The 25,000-nt window shown below is 43.3% G+C and overlaps 4 non-coding genes across 4 annotated transcripts; 1 reads left to right on the top strand and 3 right to left on the bottom strand.

The window, feature by feature from the left end:
* Positions 1-3,240: 3,240 nt before the first annotated feature.
* On the bottom strand, positions 3,241-3,314 carry TRNAW-CCA. Its single transcript has one exon. It is a non-coding gene; the product is annotated as a tRNA-Trp (tRNA).
* Positions 3,315-6,160: 2,846 nt separating this feature from the next.
* TRNAK-UUU lies at positions 6,161-6,233 on the bottom strand. The gene has a single exon. It is a non-coding gene; the product is annotated as a tRNA-Lys (tRNA).
* Positions 6,234-19,510: 13,277 nt separating this feature from the next.
* Positions 19,511-19,584, top strand: TRNAD-GUC. Its single transcript has one exon. It is a non-coding gene; the product is annotated as a tRNA-Asp (tRNA).
* A 633-nt stretch (positions 19,585-20,217) lies between these two features.
* TRNAN-GUU lies at positions 20,218-20,289 on the bottom strand. Its single transcript has one exon. It is a non-coding gene; the product is annotated as a tRNA-Asn (tRNA).
* Between the last annotated feature and the right edge of the window lie 4,711 nt (positions 20,290-25,000).

Consider the following 25,000-nt stretch of genomic DNA (forward strand, 5'->3'; position numbering starts at 1 on the left):
GCGAAAGCAGTTGGTTCCGTAGTTTGAGAATTCTACTAATTCCAAGTATTCCATTATTATTATTAAATAAGAGAATATAAAAAGTAAAGAGGAGAAGACATAACCAGAAGAATTGTGAGAAATAAGTTAATTTATCAAGTTGAGGCATTTCGATTTGGATTTCAAATAAGAAAAAAAGGATTTTGTGAAATTTAGGAGTCGTTCGAAAGCATCAAGAGGGAAGAACTCACATAGAAAGGCAGGCGAAGTTGGCGGCCAACCTAATTCCCCTCCCAGTTGTACCCTTGTGCATCCCCTTCGTAAACGATTTCCACCGGATCTGGAGATTCCCCGGGCCCCCCCGAATCATCATCTTCGGACCCCGAATCATCATCCCACCTTTTACGCTTCCGCGAAGAAGACGGGCCTGCCTCGTTCGCCCCATCATTTGCTTTTGTGCTTTTAGGGGATCCCGTGGAATGAGCCTCCTGCTCTTCCAAAGGCGCATCGGGGTCGGGATAATCCGGTTCACCGAGCTCGGCGCGGCGAAACCGCTTCGCCAGATTGGTGGCTATTGCGACGAATTCGCTTGCGTCCCCGGCTTCCGTATAATCGGAGAAGATTTGTTGAAGAGTATCTCCTCCCTCACTATACCACAATACATGATTTTCAGTGAACGATCGCGCAGATTCACCTTCCTCTAAAGGAAGAGGAGTGCCTACTTCGTGAAATATTCTTTCAACCTTGGAAGTCAACTCCGCAATTATGTCTTGGGATGGGCGGCGTGCGCCATTTCCTGCTGGGGGTCTGGTAGTCCGCCAACGGGAGGTTGGTCTATGGGAAAGTCACCCCCGTTAGGAGCATTGGTCATGACGAGAACATTGAGATCCGCGACATTCTCATTCCCAAGATGAAAGGCTATTCCTTGAACTCTGAATAAGACAACAAATGCCATTATTAGTACTGTTAACGCAAGACCAAACGATGGTATAGCAATGAACAAAAGAATGACACTTGGAAATATGGTCCGAATAATTTCGATAGTAGTTCCATGAACAATCCTTTGTGGGATTGGACACCTTTGCTCGTTGAAATGCCATAAAGCGCGAACCAACATCCGTGATACGAAAACCAAAATAAGAATGAGGAAGAAAAAGATATCGTGATGTAAGTCAATGATTCCTTGCATCATAGGTGTTGATGCGTCTTGAGATCCTAATTGCCATGGTTCCGCAGCATCACAAAGAGCGATTGTGAGGAATCGACATGATAATGAACGAAGAATCATTGGAATTTCCCATCTTTTTCAGCTCTGCTCCCAAACTAAAGAGAAAGGAAAGGAGACTGATCTTGACGTCGGTGTCGGTTTTTCCAATGAAACGAATAAGTTTTGGATTGAGATTTCACATAAGCATTGCACAATGATCCGCATTAGGCGGGGAGCAGCAATGATACCGCTGGCCGGGAATAAGTACCTATCCCTCTACTACTGACGATGTTTTTCGTTCTATTGAAATCCTGCGTCGAGCCGATGTTTCATTGATCGATACCGGGCACATCCATCACATCAACTATTTCACTTTTCATACGCATTTATTGACGGACCGGTAAACTAGACCCGAAAAACTCCTATTTTTAAAACGAAAGACCCATCACAAAATTATGGCGCAACGCTATGACGAGCGTTCTCACAGGACGGCACCTCGATGCATCCGTCTCAAGAGTTGTACACCTTACATGTGCTTCACGCCACAATCTCTCACTTTCTGCTCCTCCATCTGTCTCCATCATATAATCGATCTCACCTCTCATGTCTGAGTGAAAAAACCATATTTGTTAGTATATATCAAGGCCGAGAGGACACGTTCCTCTCATGTCGAGATTAGTATTAGGGACCCTTAGTATTATTAACCGGTTACTATATGTACATGCAGTGAGACAATCAATCTATGCTCTCATTCACATTTCATTCTAGCACTGACGACTCCAGCCCTACCTATCCCTAGAAGCAAATGGACCCTAGAAGCAAATGGAGTAAGTCCGATGGAACACTCGGATTGGAAAAGATAATTATACTTATAGGCATGGATGAAAAAAAAGCTTGGAAACTAGTTCAAATCGAACTCAAAAGCAACTAGGCAATCCAACTTCCATTGAAGCAGCTTCCCTGGAACTAGCTGCCATTGTATCGGTTGGTGCCATTTCTTCTCTTGGAGGCAGGGCAATAGATTAAGATTAGGCGGTAAGCGAAGGAACTGTAGGGCTTAGGGCTGCAGGTAAGCGCAACTTCAATAGGTCGAGGGGAGGAAGAGAAGAAAAAGCAGCTATTTCACCTGGTGTCGTAATAACCACTGTTTTCGGGTTTGAAGGCATAAGCGCAGCAGAGATCTTCTTTCATTTAAGAAGAAGCCACCGTAAAGAAGAGGAAACAAGGCGTTTAAGGGACACCGACTCCCATTATTTTCTCCAGGCCTGCTTTGGCTAAATCAACGGAGGCTTAGCTTATTATGTTTTGGGCGTTTAGCTAGCTTAGAGAATAAAGAAATCTATCTCTAAAGGGGGAGCGGTATGACTATTTTAGGTTAGAGGAAGGTTGAAGAGAGAATAGCTAAAATAGCCAGTCGGGTAGGCAAGTGCGGGTGGCTGTGGTCAAAGTGAATATGTCTTGTTTCGGTTAGCGGTTTCGGCTCTCCGGCACCGAAGTAAACTCTTTCTATTGCGGGGCCTATGGAGTTTGGGGATGAGTGCTGACACTTTACTGTGCAACATTCCTGTTTCTTTCATTCCCCTTACTAGATCAAAGAGGGCATATGTGGGGTTTGAAGATGCCTGGACCTTACCACCTTATTCTAATAGCCCGCATCAATGCCTCTGCCCAGAACATAGGAGCCCCCTGGGTTCAAGATCTCATATCAATTTTCAACTGCTGGGAAAGAATTGGGGTGCGGCAGGAAGAAATGGAATTCTCAATAAAAGTATAAATAGGTCTTCCCCACTGCTGCATAGAATCTGAGCTGGGTGGAATTGAAGTTCGGTTTCGATCAAGACACCCCTGCCTACTTACCTTAAAAAAACGACTAATGATCAACCGATCACAGAGGTCCTTTTCCAGCAACTTCAAATCAGAAAGCCCCGACTCCCATAAAGAATGCTTGCAGATCTTTCTTTTTATTACGATGACGATATGGACCTCATTACTGTCTCATTTTCTTATATTTATATAAGTTCTTTTTTTTGGATTCGACATAACAAGAACATAATCACGCTCTGTAGGATTTGAACCTACGACATTGGGTTTTGGAGACACATGTTCTACCGAACTGAACTAAGAGCGCTTTCTGGGAGATAAAGCAGTAAAGAAAAGGATGATTTTTGTACCGCATGCATATAGAAAAATGAAACTCTGAATTTTGTCCAATTTGAATCGATCTCAATTGATCCCTCGTTACTGCCCATAGGAGAAGTAATAGGTAGGGATGACAGGATTTGAACCCCTGCCTTGTTTTCCACATCATAATTTATTCCTCCATCTATATACAACTTTCTTGTCACTTCTTCTTTTTGGTTTCATATAATAAATGATATACATCTGAAACCCAACCTAACGTATAAAGAATGAATATTTATCGGTAATGCTCAGGAAGAAAGAAGGGGTCATCTTTTTGATTTTTATTCCACCCTCATGTACCCTTCTTTGCATTTTTTCTAAAGCCTGTTCAACCTCATATCACCTAGAACAAGTCATGGACTTCTTCAATGAAAGAAAGTCTCATGGAAACGTTTTCAACGAAATAAGAACCATACAAAATAGATTTCTTGATCTTTTTATTTAGGAAAACGGGTTTTTTCGTAGTTTTTTCTTTTATCCTAAAGATATGCAGAACAAGTGTATTATGAAATGTTCGTTGTCTAGCTTTGCATACATCGCTACTTAATCGTTTAGTGGTTATCGATGAAATTACTTCACCATAGAGAAAATATTATTGAAGTTTATATATATATATATATATATTATTGGTTGCTTTTGTTTATGTCCAATTGGAAAAGTTGATCTTCTAAATTCATATGTTTAGCCTAAAGTACATAACTTGTGTTCCTCCCTAGTTCTTGCAAAGCCACCTAATCAAGCCTCACCTCATTTGTAGTTATAACATGTTCAGCTGAAAGCAAACTCCAAATAAAATTGGTTTACTATTAGTAACACATATACTTTTTTACCTTAGCTCTTTCTTTATTGTTCATTGAGCAGTTCAAATGCTTTGATTGCTTATCAGATAAGAGGTAAAAATATTCTTCATTCGTTTATTTTGTTAATTCCAAATTGCATTCAAATCCATTCTTTCTCATAACTTGAGAATATGTACAGCGCAGAACAGAAAAGAAGGCTGATTTGATGAGTTGTAGGGGCGGACCCACTTCCACTGATTTCTTGCGGGAAGGTTCTATAAGGGAAGAAGAATCAGAGCTGTGACCTGGTAACCTTGATTTCTTTCGGAACGTCATTACAAGAGTAACAAAGAAAGAATAACGTAGATAGGAAGGAGCGAGCCGAGCCCCAAGGATAATGAATTGGTATGCCGGGTGCTTACTTGAGCAAGAAGCCAAGTCATCGATAATCAAAGAAAGGTGTGAGTGAACGAGCCCAACTTTCCGATTCAAATATGACTCCTTTCCACTTTCAACAAATAGAGAAATCTCCGCTAGGCTAGCAGTGGGTAACCAACGTAGTGCCCCATTCGTTCCATGACATCCAATCAGTTCTCCTCGGATTCCAATCCAATCTCCCAATCAGTGAGAAATAGACGGTCGGATGAGATCTCGAACGTTGTCCCTACCTACTGAGGAATCAAAAGTGTACGTAGAAAAATAGAGTGTTGGAAATGCATCGAGGAGAACTTACCTTGTGAGTCACTACTCCGGCACTGGGCAGGAATACTACTAGCGAGGCTTATAGGCGGCTAGTTCTTAAAGAAATCTGTCAGCTATAACCTAGCCTATTGAATCTAGTACGCCCGAAGCACGAAACTAGATAGGTAGCCCTACCTACGACTAGAAAAGTATCATATTTTTTTCTTCCAGTAAATCTTCCACTCATTCCTTCCATTATGGAATATCATTTGGAGTGTATTTTCCCTCTCAAAAAAGGCTTCGCCCTCACTTCACTGAACTTATTGGAAATTCCTAGGACAGAGTTCATTCACTTGCCCAGCAGCCCTACTCCTCATAGTTGATCCGAATTTCTATCCCTGATTGACTCAATCAGGAAGAGGAAGACTTGATAAAAGATGAAAAGAAAGGATTGATTACCTTTTGAAGTCAAGAAAAGAAAGGAAAGGGCTATTTATGAGTTTATGTAGATGAAGTTTCAGATTCTTGGATGAGCGGAACATCTTTGAGACAAATCATCTCTACCCGGGTACATAGCTTCATCCAAACCATGGATCCACGAATTGTTGACTCGCTCTAGAAAAGAGCTTCATAGTTGGGAGCTCTGAACCGATGATCGATATGGTTTCCTAGGATGAGAACTATGGTTTACTACTTGAAAGAAAGTTGTTTTATCTTTTTTTCACTTTTTGAGGTGGTTTGCCTAGTCTGAATTTCCCCTTCTTCTATTTGATCAAGATGGATAGCAAAAAAGCATGAATAGGCCTACTGGGATGGAAGGGGAGAAGGACTGAACGAGAAAAGGAAATACCTCTTTGTTTACCTTGGAATGAATTGCTCAACTACTTAGGTAACGAAACGAAACGTTCATCTACGATCTTTCTTAAAAAAGATAGGACTGTACGGCAGTTCTCGTTAGTAGATTAGCAGAACAGAAGAAGAAGTTCACTCTGACTTGCGCACTACAAAAAGGCAGCCAACGACTTCGGACGTACTCCGTCTTTCGAGCCTCTGTTTAGCTTCAAAAGATAAGGCGCTAGTGCAACGAACACTGCTTTGGTGCGTCCCACCCCAACTAACTAGTGCTTGACTTGACTTTCCCCCGCGCCCTATCCAAAGAATAAGGAGAAGGCCGGCCTATCAATGACCGAGCCAGTCTGATCTCCTTTATACTGACCTCAAACAACGAGCGAAGTCGAGATGTTGATGAGAAAGGGGCTTTTCTCAAGGCCAAAGAGTGCTCTTTGAAGGCTACTATGCATCCTTACGAATACAAGAGTGGTTTTTTTTGTTTTGGGTATAGCAGGACTTGAACCTGCAACCATTAGGTTAAAAGCCCAATGCTCTACCAACTGAGCTATACACCCGATTTTACAAGAAGGCTTGGTGCGGAAAAGAAAAGAGGGCAGCCTGGCCCCTTTTCTTCTTATCATATCACAAGGGCGCGGCTCTGTATGGTATAGTACTGTGGAGCAAGTTTGGGAGTCCTTTCCACTCATTGAGGATTCTATCTAAAAAAGAAGGTCAACGGGGGAGACTAATTTGAAGTCCGGGCTGAACAAACTACTTCTCCTGCTACCAAAACAGAGAAATAAGGAAATAAGATGGATTCGTCTAATAAAATACCCAATGCCTGTAGTTGAAGAATTGTTGGATGCGTTATCTTGTGCTGTTTGGTTTACTAAGCTGGATCTGAGAGCTGGTTACCATCAGATAAGATTACATGAAGCAGACGAATACAAAACGGCATTCAAGACCCACGTCACTATGAATTTTAGGCTATTTGGGCTCACAAATGCACCACCCACCCTCCAGAGTGCTATGAACACAATTCTGGCTGAGCTGACTAGGGTTTGTGTACTTGTTTTTGTTGATGACATCTTAATCTACAGCAAATCCTTGCAAGATCATGTCACCCATTTGCAGCAAGTATTTGACCTTCTGAAGCAGAATCAACTATATGTGAAGTTGAATAAATGTTCATTTGCTCAACCACAGATAGAATACCTGGGTCATGTCATTAGTGGGCAAGGGGTGGCTACAGACTAAAAGAAGATCCTCACAGTGAAAGAGTGGCCTACTTCCAAGTCAAGCACATTAGAGTTTGGGCTTAGCAGGATAGGCGTTTCATTCACAGGAGCTTAGCTCATTTGACTGCTCAAAGACTTAAAACACCAATGCAACACAAAGCTTTCCTTTCCTCAAGCTCATGGGATTACAATATACCATCCAATAAAAGGCTCAGAGAATAGGGCAGCTGATGCACCACTATCTAGATTACATGAGCCAGATGAACTCAATGCCATTACTTCCTGTCAACCACAATGGCTCACTGATATTGTTGCAGGGTACAGCAAAGACACATTCACCCAGAATTGACTATCTGAATTGGCAGTCCTGAGCACTCACAAGAATAGCAAATATTCATTGCATAATGGGGTCATTCGATATAGAGGAAGAGTATGGGTTGGTGCAAACTTCTAAATGAAAAAAAACATCTTGCAAGCACTTCATGCCAGTGGTATTGGTGCCCACTCTGGCATTACTTCTACTTATCACCGCATCAAGGCACTATTTGCTTGGACAGGAATCTTTCAATCAGTGGAATCTTTTGTCAACAAGTGTCAAATCTGTCAGCAAGCTAAGGTAGAACATTAAAAACTCCCTGGCCTCTTCGATCCTCTACCCATTCCTGATGAAGCATGGTCCATTATCAGCATTGACTTCATCATTGGATTACCAAAGTCCCATTACTATGATTCAATTCAGGTGGTGCACGAGACAAGCCAAACAAACAGAAACCGAATTAATACCGAAGAACACAAGCTGTGGGACGTAAAGTGGAAACGGTTGTAGGCCAAAGCTGTCCCCCTTTGCCACTAAGACTTGAATCTTTAACCATCGGAATACCCGGTACTCTCTCTACCAAACAGGCAAGATAGTCTTATCTTGAACTTTGTCCCTTCTCTAATGATTGACAGGTTTAGTGCCTGGTAGTAAGGGTATTTTGTGGTCTATTGTCCTCCTAGGAGGTCACTCTATAGGCTCAGCAAACAATTCACTGAAGCCATTCAAGACCGGTTGCAGGGCAGACAGACCATTGACTTGACATGACCATAATACATACAGAATAGGAAGGATAAGCTATAAGATAGAGATCCGGATTGTTGTGCTCCGGAATAAAGAAGAATACCATCTTGTCTAATCAAATACGAATACCATCTTATTGATTTAGTCAGCTTGCATCAACACATAAGATGTGATATGAGTAGTGGGAAATAAACTCTTCTTTGATCACTTGAAACATAGTAGAAAGCATCCAAAACAGAATGAAATGCTGTTCAAAAGAAGAAGCTACCTGGCCCAACCACTACACCATTTTGCCTAATGTGTGACTACCCATATCAGTTACAACATCTTCCGTTTCCAAGTTTTTAGTGCCTTTTTCTTATAGTATACAAAATCGGATTCTGGATTGCTCTTCATTTCGTTCAATTTATCCCCTTGCTTTTCAACGTATATATATTAACCCGCCTTGTTTACCTATTTCTTCTACAATTCACATGACTCATTGAAACCAACTTTCTCCTTCCTACATTTTATCTCTACAGCAGTTATCATGTATAATGATTTCTTTTTGGTCGCTACTCTCCTAACCGACGAGTCGGAGAGGATACGAATGTCCATTCACCCTACCACCCATCTTCCTTCTAGCTTCCTTGATCAACGACGAGTAAAGATCCTGGAAAAGATCCAAGGGAGTACAATACACTTTATATCACGTCTTGAATAATGAGGGGGGTAAAGAAGAAAGTCCGATTTCTCTCTCCTTTGTGGATATGCCCTTATTCAGCTCTTGAAAGAAAGAGAGATAGAAAGAGAGAATGATCAAACTCAACTAGACGGCAGTTCCTCTTGTTCAAACCTCTCTTGCCGAGTCTTCTCCTCATAGCGAGTTTCACTCTCGCTTCGCGTGTCCTAAACATAAAAAAAGAAAGAATTAATTGTGAAAGACAAGTGTTTCATTCCCCTCCCTAATCGTTGAAATTCGAACTGTCCGCTAGCTCCTCCTTTGTTTGGATTATAGCCCTTCCTTGGGGATTTACTATCCAAAGTAAATCTTTCCAGTTTCAAATGCTACTATTTCTTCATGGGCAGAAAGTCCAAAATCTTCTTTTTCCGGTACTCCTTACTCTTTTCTCCCGTCGTCCTACTTTCACTTCTACGGACCTTCTATCCATAACGAGTTCCAGGATTGGTGAATCGATGTGGGAATAGATAAAACGATTGTTGAGTACACAGTATAACCGTGTAGCTCATCCAGAAGATCATCAATGACCGGTATCGGGTATTTCTTTTTTACGGTTTGCACATTGAGTTGCCTATAATCCATAGGCGCCACGAACCTTCTTTCTTCTTGTAAAGAAGAGCCGGTGAGGCATGAACTAGGTTGTAGAGTACCATTCTAGAGTAACTCCTTGATTATGGCTTCAATTTCATCCGGTGGTGTGAATACCTATAAGGCCTTTGATTCACTGGTTGACTATCGTGAGGTGAATCCGATGGTCACATGGTCTTTTAGGAGGGAGGGTAGTGGGTTCTAAGAACACATCAGAGAAAGAGGACCAAACCTGCTTGAGTCCTCTTCTACATCTTGAGTACTTCCCACTCCAATGGATCTAGTTTTTAGAATAGCTTTGATCCGACCATGTAGAGCACTCATAAAGGTCCGGCTTCACGTCAGTAATCTACCACACCCATGCTAGAATTCAGTAGAGTCCCCACTCGCCAACCGCGATGTCTTGGTTGAGAGGCCCCACCTACCCATCTTCCCACAGTTTCACTGAGGTAGTACCATCCCCAATTCGCCACTTCTTGTGTTGATGTACTAAGAAATTGGTTGAGGCAATCGACTTCAATCACAGGAAGCACTTGTGCACATCAACTTAGGATATCCCCTCCGTTCTACACCAGATTATGCACTCACCTCTGGTATAATATAGGAAAGGAAGACGCCCTTTCAGTGCACGCCAAAGCAACTTTGCCTAGAAGGCTTCGAAATACACGACTAGGTCCCTCATTCTCAGTCGGCCTTCACAAAGCGGTTTGCACACCTTGGACCAGCTGGACAGATGTTCCGGCCTTTCTCCTATTAAATGCATCTGCCACCTTATTTTCCATTTTACCCCTAATATTCCGCCTTTGAAAGTCAAAACTCACACTTGCTCATCTTAGCATGTAGCTGATTCCGCAGAAAAAGTGTTAGCTGCAAGTGCTGTTGATGCTCCTTCAGTGTTTTACTATCAAGAAGTATATCATAAAACCAACACAAATCTTCTGGGCTTGAACACATCATTCATGAGTGCTTGAAACGTTGCAGGAGCATTTGTAAGCCCGCATCACATTGAATTCATAGTTACAGGGTTCTGAATGAAGTTTTGGGCTTGTCTTCCTCTCTCATCCTGATCTGATGATAGCCAGATCTTAAGTCAATCTTGCTGTAATATTTAGCACCACTCATCCAATAGGGCATCTATGTGCCGGAATTGGGTATTTCTTCTTTACTGTACTGGCATTCAGTTGCCTGGTTTCAATGCACATCCTCCATGTCCCATCCTTCTTCTTCACTAACAGCACAGGTGAAGCAAAGGGGCTAGTAGAGGATTGTATCAGTGAATTCTTCAGCAATTCCTCAATTCTAAATCTCAGCCTTTTGCAGATGTGAGTATCCGTATGGCTTCAGATGTTTGGGCTCAGTACCTTCGGGGGTCTATAGTGATCATGGATTCTTTTTTTTGTAAGGACTTAGGTTCTTGAAACACCTACTCTTAAGAGTTCAGTAGGGTTGAAATTGGATCAGAGATCAGAGATGTTAGGTTTACTGAGTTGACCATGCACCATTGAGCCATCATGCAGAACTAAGCTTGTTCTGATTTAGTAGCAATCAGCTCTTCTCCTTCCACCTGGTACAGCTTTCCTCCTCCCCTCTTGATTCCTTCCAGCACCACTTAAACATTGCGGAAAGGGTTTTGACCAGCTAGTCAGATTGCCCCATTATGGGTGTGTTACGCCAGAAAGTTCCTCAATCCTGTGCCTGTTCCCGAGCGAGTCAGTCCCATTTCGATGACGAACGACACGATGTGTGCCTCCATAGAGCTTCCCATTTGACATTTCTCCATCGCGAGAGATTCTCTCCAGCCATAGGTTCCCCAGTGGTACGTCCAGGGTCGGTTCAATCAGTGCGCTACCAGTCCAGTACCATTAGCTCTCCAAGGGTCGCAATCCATTCTTTCCGGGCAAGCCAGTTCAGTTCCTTTCTGGTAGCAAGAGATCCCATCTCAGATTAAGTAAAGGGATTACCTAGCTAGCGCATATCGAAGAGTTGGAGACTTCCTGCCACTATAGAAAAAACCGTTGATGGATCAATTTCTGTAGGTGGGTCTCAACTCGGATCGAGACATTCGGATTTGCCGATGAAGAGTACTGCCTTGGAGGGCTAGGGGTTGTAGGGGAAGAACCAACCTTTTGTAGGTAGCAAAACATCTCACTCAGTAACTAAATTAGAGTTCGATCTTTTACGTTTGTGTTGTCTTTTTGCATTTTTGTTTCGATCCGACATCAGATCTGAGTTATTGTTCACTGACTATATCTTAGACCATTGCGATCTCTTTCTTTCACTTGGTTTTTCTTCCTTCCCTTCGGTACTCCTTAACTCGGAGATACTCCTTCGGTACTACTTGGCTACTACTTGAACAGATGGGTTTAGTCCCTTCCTTCGGGCAACGTTTTCTCCGGGTACCACCGGCTTACCACCGGGTTGAAAGAAATCCCTTACTATTAGGACATAGTGTTCGGTACGACTTAAGGCTACTGGATTGACTTTCTTTAATGTTGCATCTGCTTTCAACTATTTCATAGCCTCCCGTCCCGAGCAAACGTCGAGAGCAGGGTGTTGAGCCAAAAAGTAAAATCCATAGAGTTGGGGACTAAAGAGACTCTTTTTTTACAGCCAACCATGAAGAGAAGAGAGTCTCAAAGTAGATTCGGTAATGTTGAGTCGATCTAGTATGGAAAATTCCTCGCTGTGCGCTCGCCTTTTGCCTGCTTCTGCTTCATCTGCAGATCGGATTCCTTCCCCAGAGTTCTTACTAATAGGCTTTATAGCCAAGCAATAGAATAGCTGCTTCTTCTAAAGCGGATTAGAGTGCGACGACCAAAGCTACGGAGCGGCCTCTACCGCTTTCCCTACTGTTCTGGTTGAACTAGGGCTTTGGCTGAGTGACCACCTTCTTCCAGTATTCTTAGCTTACTGTCTGCTTCCTGCCTGATCGGTGCTGACTGACTGTTCTTGCTTGTCTTGGGCTTGCTCTAGTTTTGGTGCTGCTAACTAAGGGTCGAATTTCGTGACTTGATGAAGAGGAAGCCGAGTATCTTTGGTCTTGAAGAGTCAGGCCAATCCAACCGCTTGCTCCTGCCCAACTCAGTCTCAGTCGTACCATAATGCGCCTGGACTCAACACTTTTCTTGCTCCAAGACCACCCTCTAGCCCTCATGTAAAATAGATGACAGAATTGTAAACAACCATAGAATGATTTAAGATGAGGAACATAGAGGTCTCTCCCAAAATTTTTGTCATATACCTCTGGAATAGTGTTGAAATCACACGCCACTAAGCTGTTTTTTAAACCAAGTGGTTTATCTTAGTGTGCTAGCCGCTGCTTCATTTCGTATAGCGATAACGCTTTCTCTTTCTTAGCGCTCCACCCCGCGGAGAACTCTGGTTGCGCTTTGGTTGGCTTTCTCTTTTTTTCAATTTTCTCTGACTTGACTCAGCTTGACCTACTTGACTCAGCGGTTAGAGTATCGCTTTCATACGGCGAGAGTCATTGGTTCAAATCCAATAGTAGGTAAAGCCGGCCGAAACCCCCGCTTTTGCCAGCATGACAGCAAGCACAGACTGGCATCAAGGAGTAGAATGACCAAAGCATCGGTTGCTTCCACTTGTTTGTTGCCTTCTTCGACCGACAGACAAGGTACCCCCCTTTTTCTCTTGTGAACCTACGTTGAGCTTGGGACAACCCGCGACTGGCATAGGATATTTCAAAAGCGCTAGGATCCATCCTTCTTACGAACCAAGAGCACTGGAGAAGCGAAGGGGCTCGTGCTGCGACGAATAATGCCATTGTTCATCATCTCACAGATTTGCTTCTCAATCTCTATTTTCTGGTGGGGTGCATATCTATATGGCCGGACATTGACTGGCACTGCACTTGGCACCAACGGAATTTGGTGGTCACAGGCAGGACGAGGGGGTAATTCCTTTGGCTCCCGGAACAAAGCATCAAACTCCTGTAGCAGTTCTTGAACAGCTGGAGGTGTCTGCTCTGCAGGATCAGCATCCAGAGTAATTGCTTGCAGATCATGCTCCTGGTGAATCTGACGCACTTGCACACACTGGCTAACAGCACCCCATTTCAGCAATCCTTGCAACTTACGGACAGAGATTGGACGGCAGGAAGGATTATCTTGAATGCCATTGAGAGTGATGCGGCGCCCTTTGTGCGTGAATTTCATACGACGATGACGCCAATGTACCCACATCGGGCTATGGTCTTCGAACCGCTCTTGCCCTCCCCTTTCACTTCCATAGTGGTATTCTTTGGCCGGCCCACTCATTTCACTCTCAAGCTCTCTGAGAAGAGAGAATCCGATTCAAGATGTTTCGAATTCAGCCTTTCCTTCATGTTCGTGCTTTAAGTCAGTTCGTACTTTTCAGTATCTAAGAGAATGACTGAACTCGCGTTGAAAGCTACTAAACAACGGCTGACAGAGACTCATAAGAGGGAGAGCGGTAGCAAAAATGAGATCTTTCGTCTAGACAGAAGAGAGATCCTTTCCTTCCTTTCTATAGGAAATGACTGATGTTGCTAAGTCACCTTCCGCTGCTCTTGCGTCATCCATTTTCCAATTCTTTTTGTATGGCTCGGTTGCATCCGATTGATCGATTCCTAGTCACTGATTACATGCATGAGTTCTTTGATTCACTACTGACTTCTTCTGTGGAGCCGAGTTCGCCGACTGAGACTACTTGAAAAGCATTTTCGACCAATCGATCTCACGACGATGAGTCACCCACATACTTAACAAAAAATGCAAATAGAAGAGCAAGTAAATCAAGCTCAATTACAACTCACTCTGATCAAATAGCACTCAGGTATAGGATTTCCAGCGGAAAGGTAGCCTTGCTCGCTTCTTTACCCTTGTACGCACAAATCTAGCTCATAGCAGCACTTTCGAGTTCGGTTACTTAAGTACAGAGATTGGAACAACTTAGCGCGGGAAGTCCCATATCTTGTCTTAGCCTCGCCTCACCTATTTCCTCATAACGAGATCAGAATGAAATAGAATGGAATCTCAAGTCTTAGCTAGATCAGGGCTACCACGTTCCCTCAGACGAAAAAGAAAAGAATACTAGACCTGTTGGACTCGCAAAGTAGGATCAGGCTTTTTCTACTAGAAACAGAGGAGAGCGAAAACTAAGTCAAAGGGGGAAGAGCTGTTTATGAGCATTTTAAGGCCGGTTGACAACATCCAATGTCTCCCACGAGGGTGCTTGAAACTCCAGTTTTTCTAGGCAGAGGTAGGTATATATATATTTAACACATTTTAGTTTGTAGGACGATTCCCCGCTCTGAAATTTTTTCTATTTGGAGCTTCTTCCAAAGAGGTTGGGATTCTAGTTTCAATTGGATGTGTCCCGGTAAGATTGTTAACGACTGATATACTGCCTGAGACAGGGCATGCTCTCCCCTCTGCGTATCGAGAGAAAGAAACAACTTCCTGATTCCAGTTTATTTCATTTATACCTACGATATCCACGCTAAAGATGCAAACTTTTGCAGTTCATATCAGCCTGAATGAGGAAGTAGAGTCAGTTTCGTCCATAAACTGGGCCGAAGATCTGACAGAGGTTGACTTGCTGGCTTGTGAGTTGCCAGCTCCGTAGTTGATTGCTAACCAGAGGATAGTGACAGCCAATATTCCTATTCCTGCTTGTGTGCTTGTTTGCTATTCTTCCTGTTCCTGTTACGAGACGACCTCGGCTCAAGCTGACCCCACACCGAAAGTCGTCAAGCAGTCTTGGGCTCCATCAATCAGTGAGGAGGAAACCAAAACCTGTTGGAGTTCCCTGCCATCACCTCGCCTAGATCCGGGGGTTCATACCCTCCTGTAGAAGAGATGTAAGTCGCAAAGGCTACTTGCCTGCCGAGGGGGGAGAACTACCTGGTATCAAATTCACAAAGCAGCACATTTAGTAGTTGACATCTTTCTTTCTCGTTTTCATCGGAAAGGAGAGTTTTCACGTTAAGCAAGAAGAGCTACGAGTTGGAGGGCTATTTCACCGACCGTCACTTCTCCTTTGTATCTGCCGAAGACGCAAGTAGCCCAACGACAGGCTTGTGTGGAGTTGAATGACAACACGCAGAGGTCTTTTGGCGAAACTGGGGGCGCTTTGTCTAAAGGAAGGGCAAAGTCAACAGGCCAATCCCAGTTTCAGAATTGGAAGAAGCAGTAGGAGGTTCACCATCAGAAAGGCATGGGACAACAAACTCTCTTAAAGCTTTCTTCGAATAAGTCTTTCGCTTGACTTGGCTCAACGGCTTTAGTTCAGTAAATGCTTTCATATGAAGCTTGAGTCAAGTCTAGTCTCATGCAGTGAAGATCGTCAAGCAATCATTGCTCGTCTCTCCGAAACCTATTGATAAGGAACGCGTTCAAGTGTATGGAATAATCAAACCTTTCACGTATTTGTTAACATAGCGTTGGACGATTGATTCCTCTCTTTCTCCATGGCCTGCTTCCCATAACTGGCCTTACTAAAACTTACGAAATGCTAATTTGACCTAAATTTCCAGTTAACTGCTTACTTTTTTTGCTAGCTCACCCGAAACTCTGTCTTCAGGAGGAAAGCTTGCTTGAGTACCTTACTTGAAAACAAACCGCTTGAGCTGTAACCGAAACAGAAAGGTTTGATGAGCCGCTGCTTGCTCTCTAACTGCTCTTACCGCTTCTTCTTCTTGACCTCTGCTCACTACTGCCAATGCTGTGACTGCCGCCCCTATCTCTAAAGCTGCGGATTACAGCTCCTGATTCAAGCAGTTTTTTTTCTGAAGTACGAGTCTTGTTTGTGACATTCAATTCCAGAATGAACATTCAAAGGAAAAGTAGTATGGGACGCTGCTTGCTATTACTGACTGCGGCTGCCGACCGAAGAACTGAAGATCTTCAATCTATGTTTGAGTGCTCTTGCGAAAGAAAATAATTTCGAATGCAAAAATGACTTCAAAAATAGGATAGGATCGCGGATTCCATATATTTTTATAGAAAGAAAGATAATGTACTCCGCATCTTTACACCGAATCCTTAAAAGCCATTTAATGCCTTCTTGCCTGCCTTCAGTTCATGCCTTCAGGCCGGCCTGCTCTTGCCTATGAATGAGATGCCTACTTCCCATTAAGTCAAAATACCTCATAGACATACATATTTTTAGAATACTTAGTTAGTTAAAGAGAAAGATGGCTTTTGACAATTTTTTTAGTCCCCTCGTTCCCGAGCAAGAAAACGGATGCGCTAACGCGCAACGGCTTTCGCGCTAGTTGCTCAATCCGTTGCTTGTTCGGAAGAATCCGCAAATGAATATTCTTTATTTCCTCTCGGACAGGCCCTCTTTTTTCATTCGAATGTACATCTTTTTCGGTAATGATCATCTACAACTGAAAGACTGACGTCTTCCTCTACTCGATCCTTAGTTATACAATCTCCCTCCACCACAATTTTTATGATCCTCATAGCCTTTTTTTATTCGCGTCCTCCCCCTGGATCTATTCCTGCCGCGTCCACGTCCTCTGCCTCCAGCAACTAGAGCTGCATCATCTTGTTCATTATTGAGAATAGGCCTCTTCTCACACCGTACCAGTTCTTTTTGCAGTTGAATCTTCCCGTTCTGGCTTATTGAGTGTATAGATTCTTTTTGAAATGCAATCTATTCCCACGTCACTCTTCTCATAACATATCCTGTTCTCCTCACTTTGATTCTGGATTCACCGGTTGATTTAAGACGGGGTTCTATGCTTTCTAGCCCCATTTGACAAAAGTGAGCTTCCCCTATCTCTTTTGTAGGAATCAGATAGCAATGCTCATTCGTGAATATCATTTCATGCTTCCGCTACTTCGTCGGAGAGATCCATGGAAACTCAAAAAAGAAAAGCGGACGGCGTTGTTCATACGATAGCCGGAAAAGTAAGTTCTCCCGCCGGCTATTCAAAAAAGAAAGACTTACTTATTCATAAACTGCCTTTTATCGAGCATAATAGTTCTTATACGCTTGTACAGAGGAGTATAAAACAATGTATATATATATAGGTGTTTAGTATCCTACAAAAACATTAACATCCAAAGCACCGTAAGCTTGCTTTCTCTCCCGCTGACAGACAAAGAAAAGGTTTTTTTAGACTTTTCTATGGTAGGCCTATGCTAGTGGAATATCTTTTGTGTATGTATTCTAGCTTAGCTCTCTCTATTCTTTGCTTAAGCTATCGTGTCGTGTAGATGGATGGCATCTCCCTATTCCCACATCCCCGGATATGATTAATGCATGGAAGCTAAGGAATTGGGTCATTCTTCAGCCCAAGATGCAAGCATTTGGACTCCATCCGAATATGGCAGTTGAACTCTTATAATAGGCTTGGCGCTGGAAAATGGGCTTATCTTGGGCAAAAAAATGCAAATAAAGAAGAGCTTCTTGTTTCCAAGCGGAACTCGAATGGGCTGCTAGCAGATTTGTTGGGGATGGCAAGTTAACACCGTGGGTAGGCTTGCCTTTCACTCGCTCTGGCACATTTTGGCGGAACGTCAACGTTATATATAGTGGAATTCTAGAGGTAAGTTAATGTTTTCAAAAATCCAAATGGAAAAGGATTTGCAAAAATATGCAGATTAGAAGCTAGTATCTCAAGTTTTATGAGAGAAAGAAGAGGAAGAATCGGCGAACATCCTAAAAATGGTACTTTTGTCTCAATCCGATCAAAAACAAACATATTCTATTGTGTGTTGACCACCGGGAAACGAATGGATTAAGATGAAGACGGACGGTTCAATTAGCGAGCATGGGAAGGCTTGTGGAGGTTTAGCAAGAAAAAGGGGATATATGCGTTCTCTCAAGCAGTTAAGAACAAGACCATACTCGAAGTCGAGCTCTTTTGCATCTGAACATGTATTCAAATAGCAGCTGAAAAGGAGTGTCAGAGGATTTGGATTGATTCGGATTCCCTAACGTAAGACATGGTCTACTCTCAAGATCCCAAAGTCCGCAGCTAAGGAAAGCCCCTTCTTCATAAGATCAAGAAAGTACGAGCGTCTTTCGAAGATTGGAAAATCTCCCATACTTGGAGAGAAGCAAACCAACCGGCCGATTTGCAATTGACTATGCTTAGTAGTTGACATCTTTGGTCTTCACATTTTCCCTTCCATTTTGTAAAGTTTGTAGAAGAGGATAGATCCGGTAAATTGACGAATGTCAATCTTCATTTTTGTAGATTAATACACTGGTAGGGGTCGATCAGGCAAATCCCAAAGCTGACCCCCGAACAGCTGCCGGACTGCTCTACTGATCTTCTCTCTCTTCAGAAAAACGGAACCTTCTCAAAGACTCCCTTTGCACTGAGAACACAATTCAGAACCCTCCTTCTCACAAGAAGGCAAACCTTGTACGTTGATCGAATCTTCTTTCGCATCCACAAGAGAGGCTGTGGGCTATCCGAGAGAGTGGTTCAGGTGACTACCGGAGTCATTGATTAAGCAGGTCAGATGGGCTTAGTAGGGCTCGAACCTACAATATCACCGTTATGAGCGGTACGTTTCAACCAATTAAACTATAAGCCCAATCGGATCTCTACATGCCGGGAAGAGCGGACAGAAAGAGGAGACCTTTGCTCTATCTCCTTCTTCCTCTTCCCGGGGCCCCGGAGGGGTTCTTTGGCAAGCCCTATTAAAGAAGCTAAGTGACTTTCGTCACTCAAGTAGTGAGTTTGAGAGTGACCGTTAGGGCGACCACTTGTACTTCTAGGCCTTGGCGACCTATATGTTACGCAACACAGCTTCACTCGATTCAGTAAATCAATAGTTCAAACTAGCCCACTAATAGCTTAGATAGTGGCCCTTCCACTTTGGTATAGTTGACCCTACCTATTGACTCAAGGTTCATAGGAAGGGGGAACCCAGACGTAGTGGGATGTAGGCTTCAGTTGTTTTGGTACTTTTTCACTACGTCTTATTATTTGTTTTGTAACCGGCTTTTCACCGGCAGGTCAGTAGGCCTTTTAGAAGGCGAACAAACAAAAGTTCTCCGCGGGCGCTAGCGCTATCTTGTTCGCTTTTGTCAACTGAAGTCGCGCGTAGCGCCAACTAACTGATAGCTGATAGAGCGCGGAGCCCCTTCTCTAAGCGAGCAGAGCCATTTCTTTCTACTGTCGTCAAAAGAAAAAGAAAAGTACTAAAGGCGAAGGGCATTCTGTTGTACAGCTACTTTGGTATAGTTACAAAGGTAACCGGTAGGTGACTGTTGAATCGACAGTAGTTACGAAAGGGGGAAATAGCTCAGTTGGTTAGAGTGCTGGTCTGTCACGCCAGAAGTCGCGGGTTCGAACCCCGTTTTCCCCGCCCGATCTTCCTCTTCCTGCCCGACTCATTTTGAAAACACTGGAAGCTGCTGATCCCAGCGTAGCATTCAAGACAATTGTTCCTTCTTCGGTCTCCCTCCACCCCCTTCGTTTGTTGTGGGTCTCACCGCAGGCACTTACTTAATGAATGAGTGAAGATCTTCCTTCCCCCCTTGTGTCTTACCAAGGACTGAGTTCCCACTTGTGGCGAAAAAAAAAGTATACCATCCCACCCGGCCTAACCCGGGGGGTTAAGGTTCCTCTCGGAGACTACCAGTCTACAAGAAGCTGGCAGAGCTTTAGCCATTGGACCACATCCATCCATCCTCCTACCTAAAGACGCCTTTTCTTGTTCGTTCTTCGAATTACGCTAGTGGAGACTAATTCCTTCTGGCTAATGAAGATACTACCCCAGTCTTCCCATTCATTCCCAGTGGATCCTTCTTATCCCTTTTCATTGAACGAACCAAGTTCACCTATACGAGAGTGAGGAATAGAAATCCTACAATCAACTTCCCACTTTTGATGTCCCGTTTGATGATTCTGCTGCATCTTTAGAAAAAAAAAGGAGAAGGACAGGGGTCGCTAGTCAGAAAAGCTATAACTATCAATTCGAATTTTGAATGAATCAAATCTCCCCAAGTAGGATTCGAACCTACGACCAGTCAGTTAACAGCCGACCGCTCTACCACTGAGCTACTGAGGAAGAACGGACTTAAGGAAGCTGACTCTCGTTCTTTGGCCCAACCAACCGCAGACCGAAAATCCAAAAAGTGCGTCACTTTTTCTCTTTCACATACACCGGGAGAAAGGATGACGATAGCAATCCCCTTTGCCTCCCCGGCCGGGGCAGGACAAGGGGGCGGCGGTCAACCATCAACTCTCGATATGCATATTGATCAATCGATCTCCGCGTCCTGCCAGTTCGCTAAGTAGACTCACTCTACCGAGGGGCAACTAAGGTTGGTTCCTGCCAATTCCCTTGCTGATCAGCCTTGGAATTGGCAAGTATGAGAGAGGACTCTCTCTGTCTCTCCGAGTTTCAACTACTAAGTGAAGTTAAGTAGCACTTCCGCTATTCTAAATGTGAATAGATTTCGATCAAGCAAGCAGGAGAAGGTGGTCCTTTCATCTCTCTGTCTGCTCCATGCTCTATAAAGGATCATGAGCAGGTTTAATGCTAGAAAAAACGAGATCTGCCTAATCATTTCGGTAGATGAAGTAGTGGGAGGTCACAAAGGAAGTAAGGGGGCATGTTAAGTTGATAATTTCGAACATTGTAGCATCCTTTTGACGGTTGGGCTTTGAGTTGAGAACTTTTAAGAACTCTTAATATGAAAATACACATTCTAAAATGACGCATCGAGCGAGACCATTCTGTTTCATTGTGAATGAAAGACGTTTTCGACCAACAACATCTACTCATATCCAGCTTCATGTCATTTTTGAACACTGCGATCAGCAAGCAGCAAGCGGGGGAGAGTCAAGTCAAGTACAACACAGGACTGGCGGGGTGGGGGGCGCCAAAGCAACCCGGGACCCCTCCGGGGTCACTACAAAAGCGCTGGCGCCTTCTTTTGAAGGTGAAAAACTACGCTAGCTAAGAAAAAGAAAAGGGCTGCGCTAATGGCAAGGAGCAAGAAAAGGGCAGCTAGCTCTTAATCCGATAAATCGAATACCTCCTGGCTTCAGTTATGAGAGAGAACTCCAAGGTAGGATAAAGACTGAGTTGGATTCAGCCGCGTGGGGAATGAAACAACATTCATGGAATGAGTTGAGGCAAAACCTCCAGCTCTTTTTGAGAGTCAGGGGCTTTAAAAGCGCTTTAAAAAGGGTTGTCTACATTACTGGATTCACTATATCAAATTGTAGTAAAAACAAGGAGCCACGTAGACTATTCTGAGGTGGTATGCTAAATCCATGATCAACTGATGTAGCTAGTGTGACTAAAGCAGCAGCTATTGGCTTAACAAGTTCTAAACTCTCCCACCTGATAAAGGAATTGAAAGACTACCCCGGGCCACGTAGACTATTCCCTTCCGCGGACATTCTTTTCTAGAAGGAAAGTAGCAAAGCCGAACGCAAATACACATGCAAATTGCGTCGACTACCTCATCACTGTCCAAAATGGGGGATACCGCTATTCATACATGGATGGACGAGGGACTCCGCTGACAACATCAGTAGATGACTTTTCTCGTGGAATGCTATTAACGTTGGAAAAAAAACACAGCTCTCAAACTCACCCTCCGGGTGATAGGTAGAAGCATTAGTACCTAACGGAGCGGTATCTAACCAAAAAGGGAGGTGATGTTCTTTTTAGAAACAGGATGGAGCATGGCTTCCTTTCTTCTTAGATACATTTCATTCATTCCATTTCTCTATAGTTTACACCAGAACATCTTGCTAATCCTGACAGATCTCGAAAAGGGTGGGGGCACTAGAACCAAATCAACATACACATTGAAACTTCCTATCTCAGCCAAGCTAGCACCTTCATCCCACCAATGCATTGTACGACTCTCCACCCCCTTTTCCTCCCTCATGAAATCCTAATTTCCCGCAATGAAATTCGATTTCGTTCATGTCGGCGGTTGGCAAAACGGGCCTGAGATCCGGGACTGGTAAAACATGGGTGCCCAATTTGCTTTTTCGTGCTCCGCCTTAGTGCCCTTATGAAGGCGGCGGGGAGTCCTTAGCCTTTGAACCAAACTCTAGGGAACGCTCAATTGCCTGACGTCTCAACTGCAATGGTGAACTCAGTGACATACACTGAAATGGATTGCATCTATTGTTCCAAACAAGGCTGATATTAGCATAAAAGCCCTTCCATGCAATTTCTTGCTTCGCTCTATAGACGAAAGTGCCGGATAGTCAATGGTAACCAGAAGATCTATGGTTTTCGAGAGAAGGTAATTGGAAAAACGATTCATTCCTTTGCTTTCTTTCAGATATCTATTCAATAAGATGATCTGACCTTACCTGAAAACTAGATTCATGAAGAAGCCCAAAAAGTGTCGGGCTTAGTGCAACCCAGTTCCTAGCCAGTGTGGGGTTCTGCCATGGATATTCGGTCCACTCCAGAATTCCATTCATTTTTCAAACGTAACTCGATTGACTCAATTCACAAACGGCAAGGAAGTCAAAAGTGACGCTTACAGGTCGTACAACAATTGCTTCTCTTCCGGGACTACATACATCTTTTCTTTAACAACTACCATACAAGCTATTCGCTTAATACATGCTAGTAGGTAGGCTGGTGGTGGAGTATTTATTTTCGTCTTTTTTTGGTCTGTCTGTATTTCGGTTTTGGGATGGTGCGAATCCATCTATCCACCATTCTTTTATCTTTCAGTAGTGTCAACCTCAGTTCTGGTTCTTTATCTTGGAATACTCTCCGTTGTCCTGGAAGCAATGCTTGAAAGAAAGCGTAAGGAAGCGTCAAATCAGTATGATGTATTGGCAAAGCCAGTAAGAAGGGAATCGAAAGTAGATAGGGACTCCCACTGTAGATGTGGTTTTATACCTTGATGAATTGGTACCTTATAGCATAGCGAATTTACTTTTCTTTCAAAAGGATATATCAACCTGTAGTGAAACCGGGCCACCGAGCTTGCTTTTACCGCTCTTACAGCTCTCTCTCTTCTTTTTTATGGGTAGTTTGGCCAGAAAGAGAAAGAGGAATGTACCCATTTCTATTTATCCATTCTCATAGAAAGTACCAAAAATGTTTTTGAATGTATGGAGAAGGCGTATGAGTTGATATCTTCAAGAGTCAAATCCTTTTCTTGCCCACCCAGCCATAAAAGAAAAAAATTGTTACGAGCGGTCTTAAACCCTCACCTCAATCTCAAAAATGGAATTGAAAAGCTCCAATTTAAATAATGGTACCGGGGAAATACCCAGGGAAGAATCATTCTTTGAATCATCCAGATCTATCAATTTGCGAATTCAATAAAAAACGGACTGATCCTCGGAATACACCATCATCTTTCGAAGTGCGCAGTCAATATTATGTTATATTCAAAGAAACAAGTCAAAGAGTAAAGGCTTCGCCCTTCAATACCACACTTCCAATCGAAATTCCTACGAGATTGACGTTCGAAGAAAAAGACATGGTTTGATAGAAACTTTAAGTGGGTATCAAATAAACTGGAATGAATGGTATCAATTTCTTCTTTTCTATACTCAATCTGCTTCGGTATCTCTTTCTTCGTTCCCTTCTGTAAACCAAGCAGTGACTAGCCTCTGGCACTCACTTTCCAAAGCACCAATTGACTTGCTTTCAGAACAACCCTGATCAGTTATACCTGAAATACCACCCGTACGTAGCTGACTCTTATCGCTAACTTGACTCAGTCTAAGGGCGAGCTTGAATACAACTCACAGAACGACTCCTCCAGGGGCCTTCAGGCACTCAAACAGATAGTGAGACAGACACCATCTATAGAACTTGAATGACAATACACCCATATATTCTAGCTAACAATCAGAAATTGTATCCAAATGGAGGGGACACTCTTCCTTCAGAAAGATGCCTTCGAAAGAAAAGCTCTTCCCCTCAACGACACAGCACATTTTCTCAAATGTTCCACGTTTCTCACCATATCCTCATAGGGCTGAAGCACAAGAAAGAGGATTACTTGGTTACCTTGCTTCCCTCGCCTAGGACAGTAGAAGGATCTGTGGCCGAAGGCGCCACAAACGAAGCGGGTCGCCTCTTTTCTGCAGATCTCCGCAAGATGACCCTTCTCCGCACAACGATAGCACATAACGTTTTTCCCATGCTTGCGTGGTGAGGAGGACGAGGCCTTGAGAAGCTTTTCCACCATTTTTCCCCTTTGGCATTTGGATCCATGTTTTCTTTAACGATCTCCGTGATAGTAAAGGTTTTTTTGGTAGCCTTTTCTTTTGACGGCGATGAAAGAAAGAGAACCCCTCCTATCTTTGATCGTGGTCAAAATCCTATCCAAGTCCCCTTTTTCAGATATTTCTCCTGGTTTTGATCATCACCGTTCACCTACTTGTTACGGAGATCCCGACCAATGCACAATCCAGATTTTTTTTCGCTTTTTTTCTCCCATCCCATCTTGGACGGGCCCAGAAGCTTTTCTCATGTTTGAATGGAGGTCTTCCGCAAATGAATTTCCATATAGGAATTATATAATGTGCCTGCAGATATTGATTGAAAGCTTGTTTCAATTGAACGAGGATGTGAACGAGAAGGCAACAAAAGGGAGCTTGGAGCAAGAGGAGTCATTTAGTAGTTCACGAAAAAAGGCATAGTAGAGAAAGTCTGAGGAGCAGGAAAATTTGGTCACGTAGATCTTCTATTTCGCCGGAATTCGTTGATTGCTCCGTACTCATTTACAATGGAAAAACTCATGTTCGTTGTAAGATCACTGAAGGTCATAAAT

This window comes from Triticum dicoccoides, chromosome 2B (assembly GCF_002162155.2).
Source record: "Triticum dicoccoides isolate Atlit2015 ecotype Zavitan chromosome 2B, WEW_v2.0, whole genome shotgun sequence".
NCBI classification, from domain to species: domain Eukaryota; kingdom Viridiplantae; phylum Streptophyta; class Magnoliopsida; order Poales; family Poaceae; genus Triticum; species Triticum dicoccoides.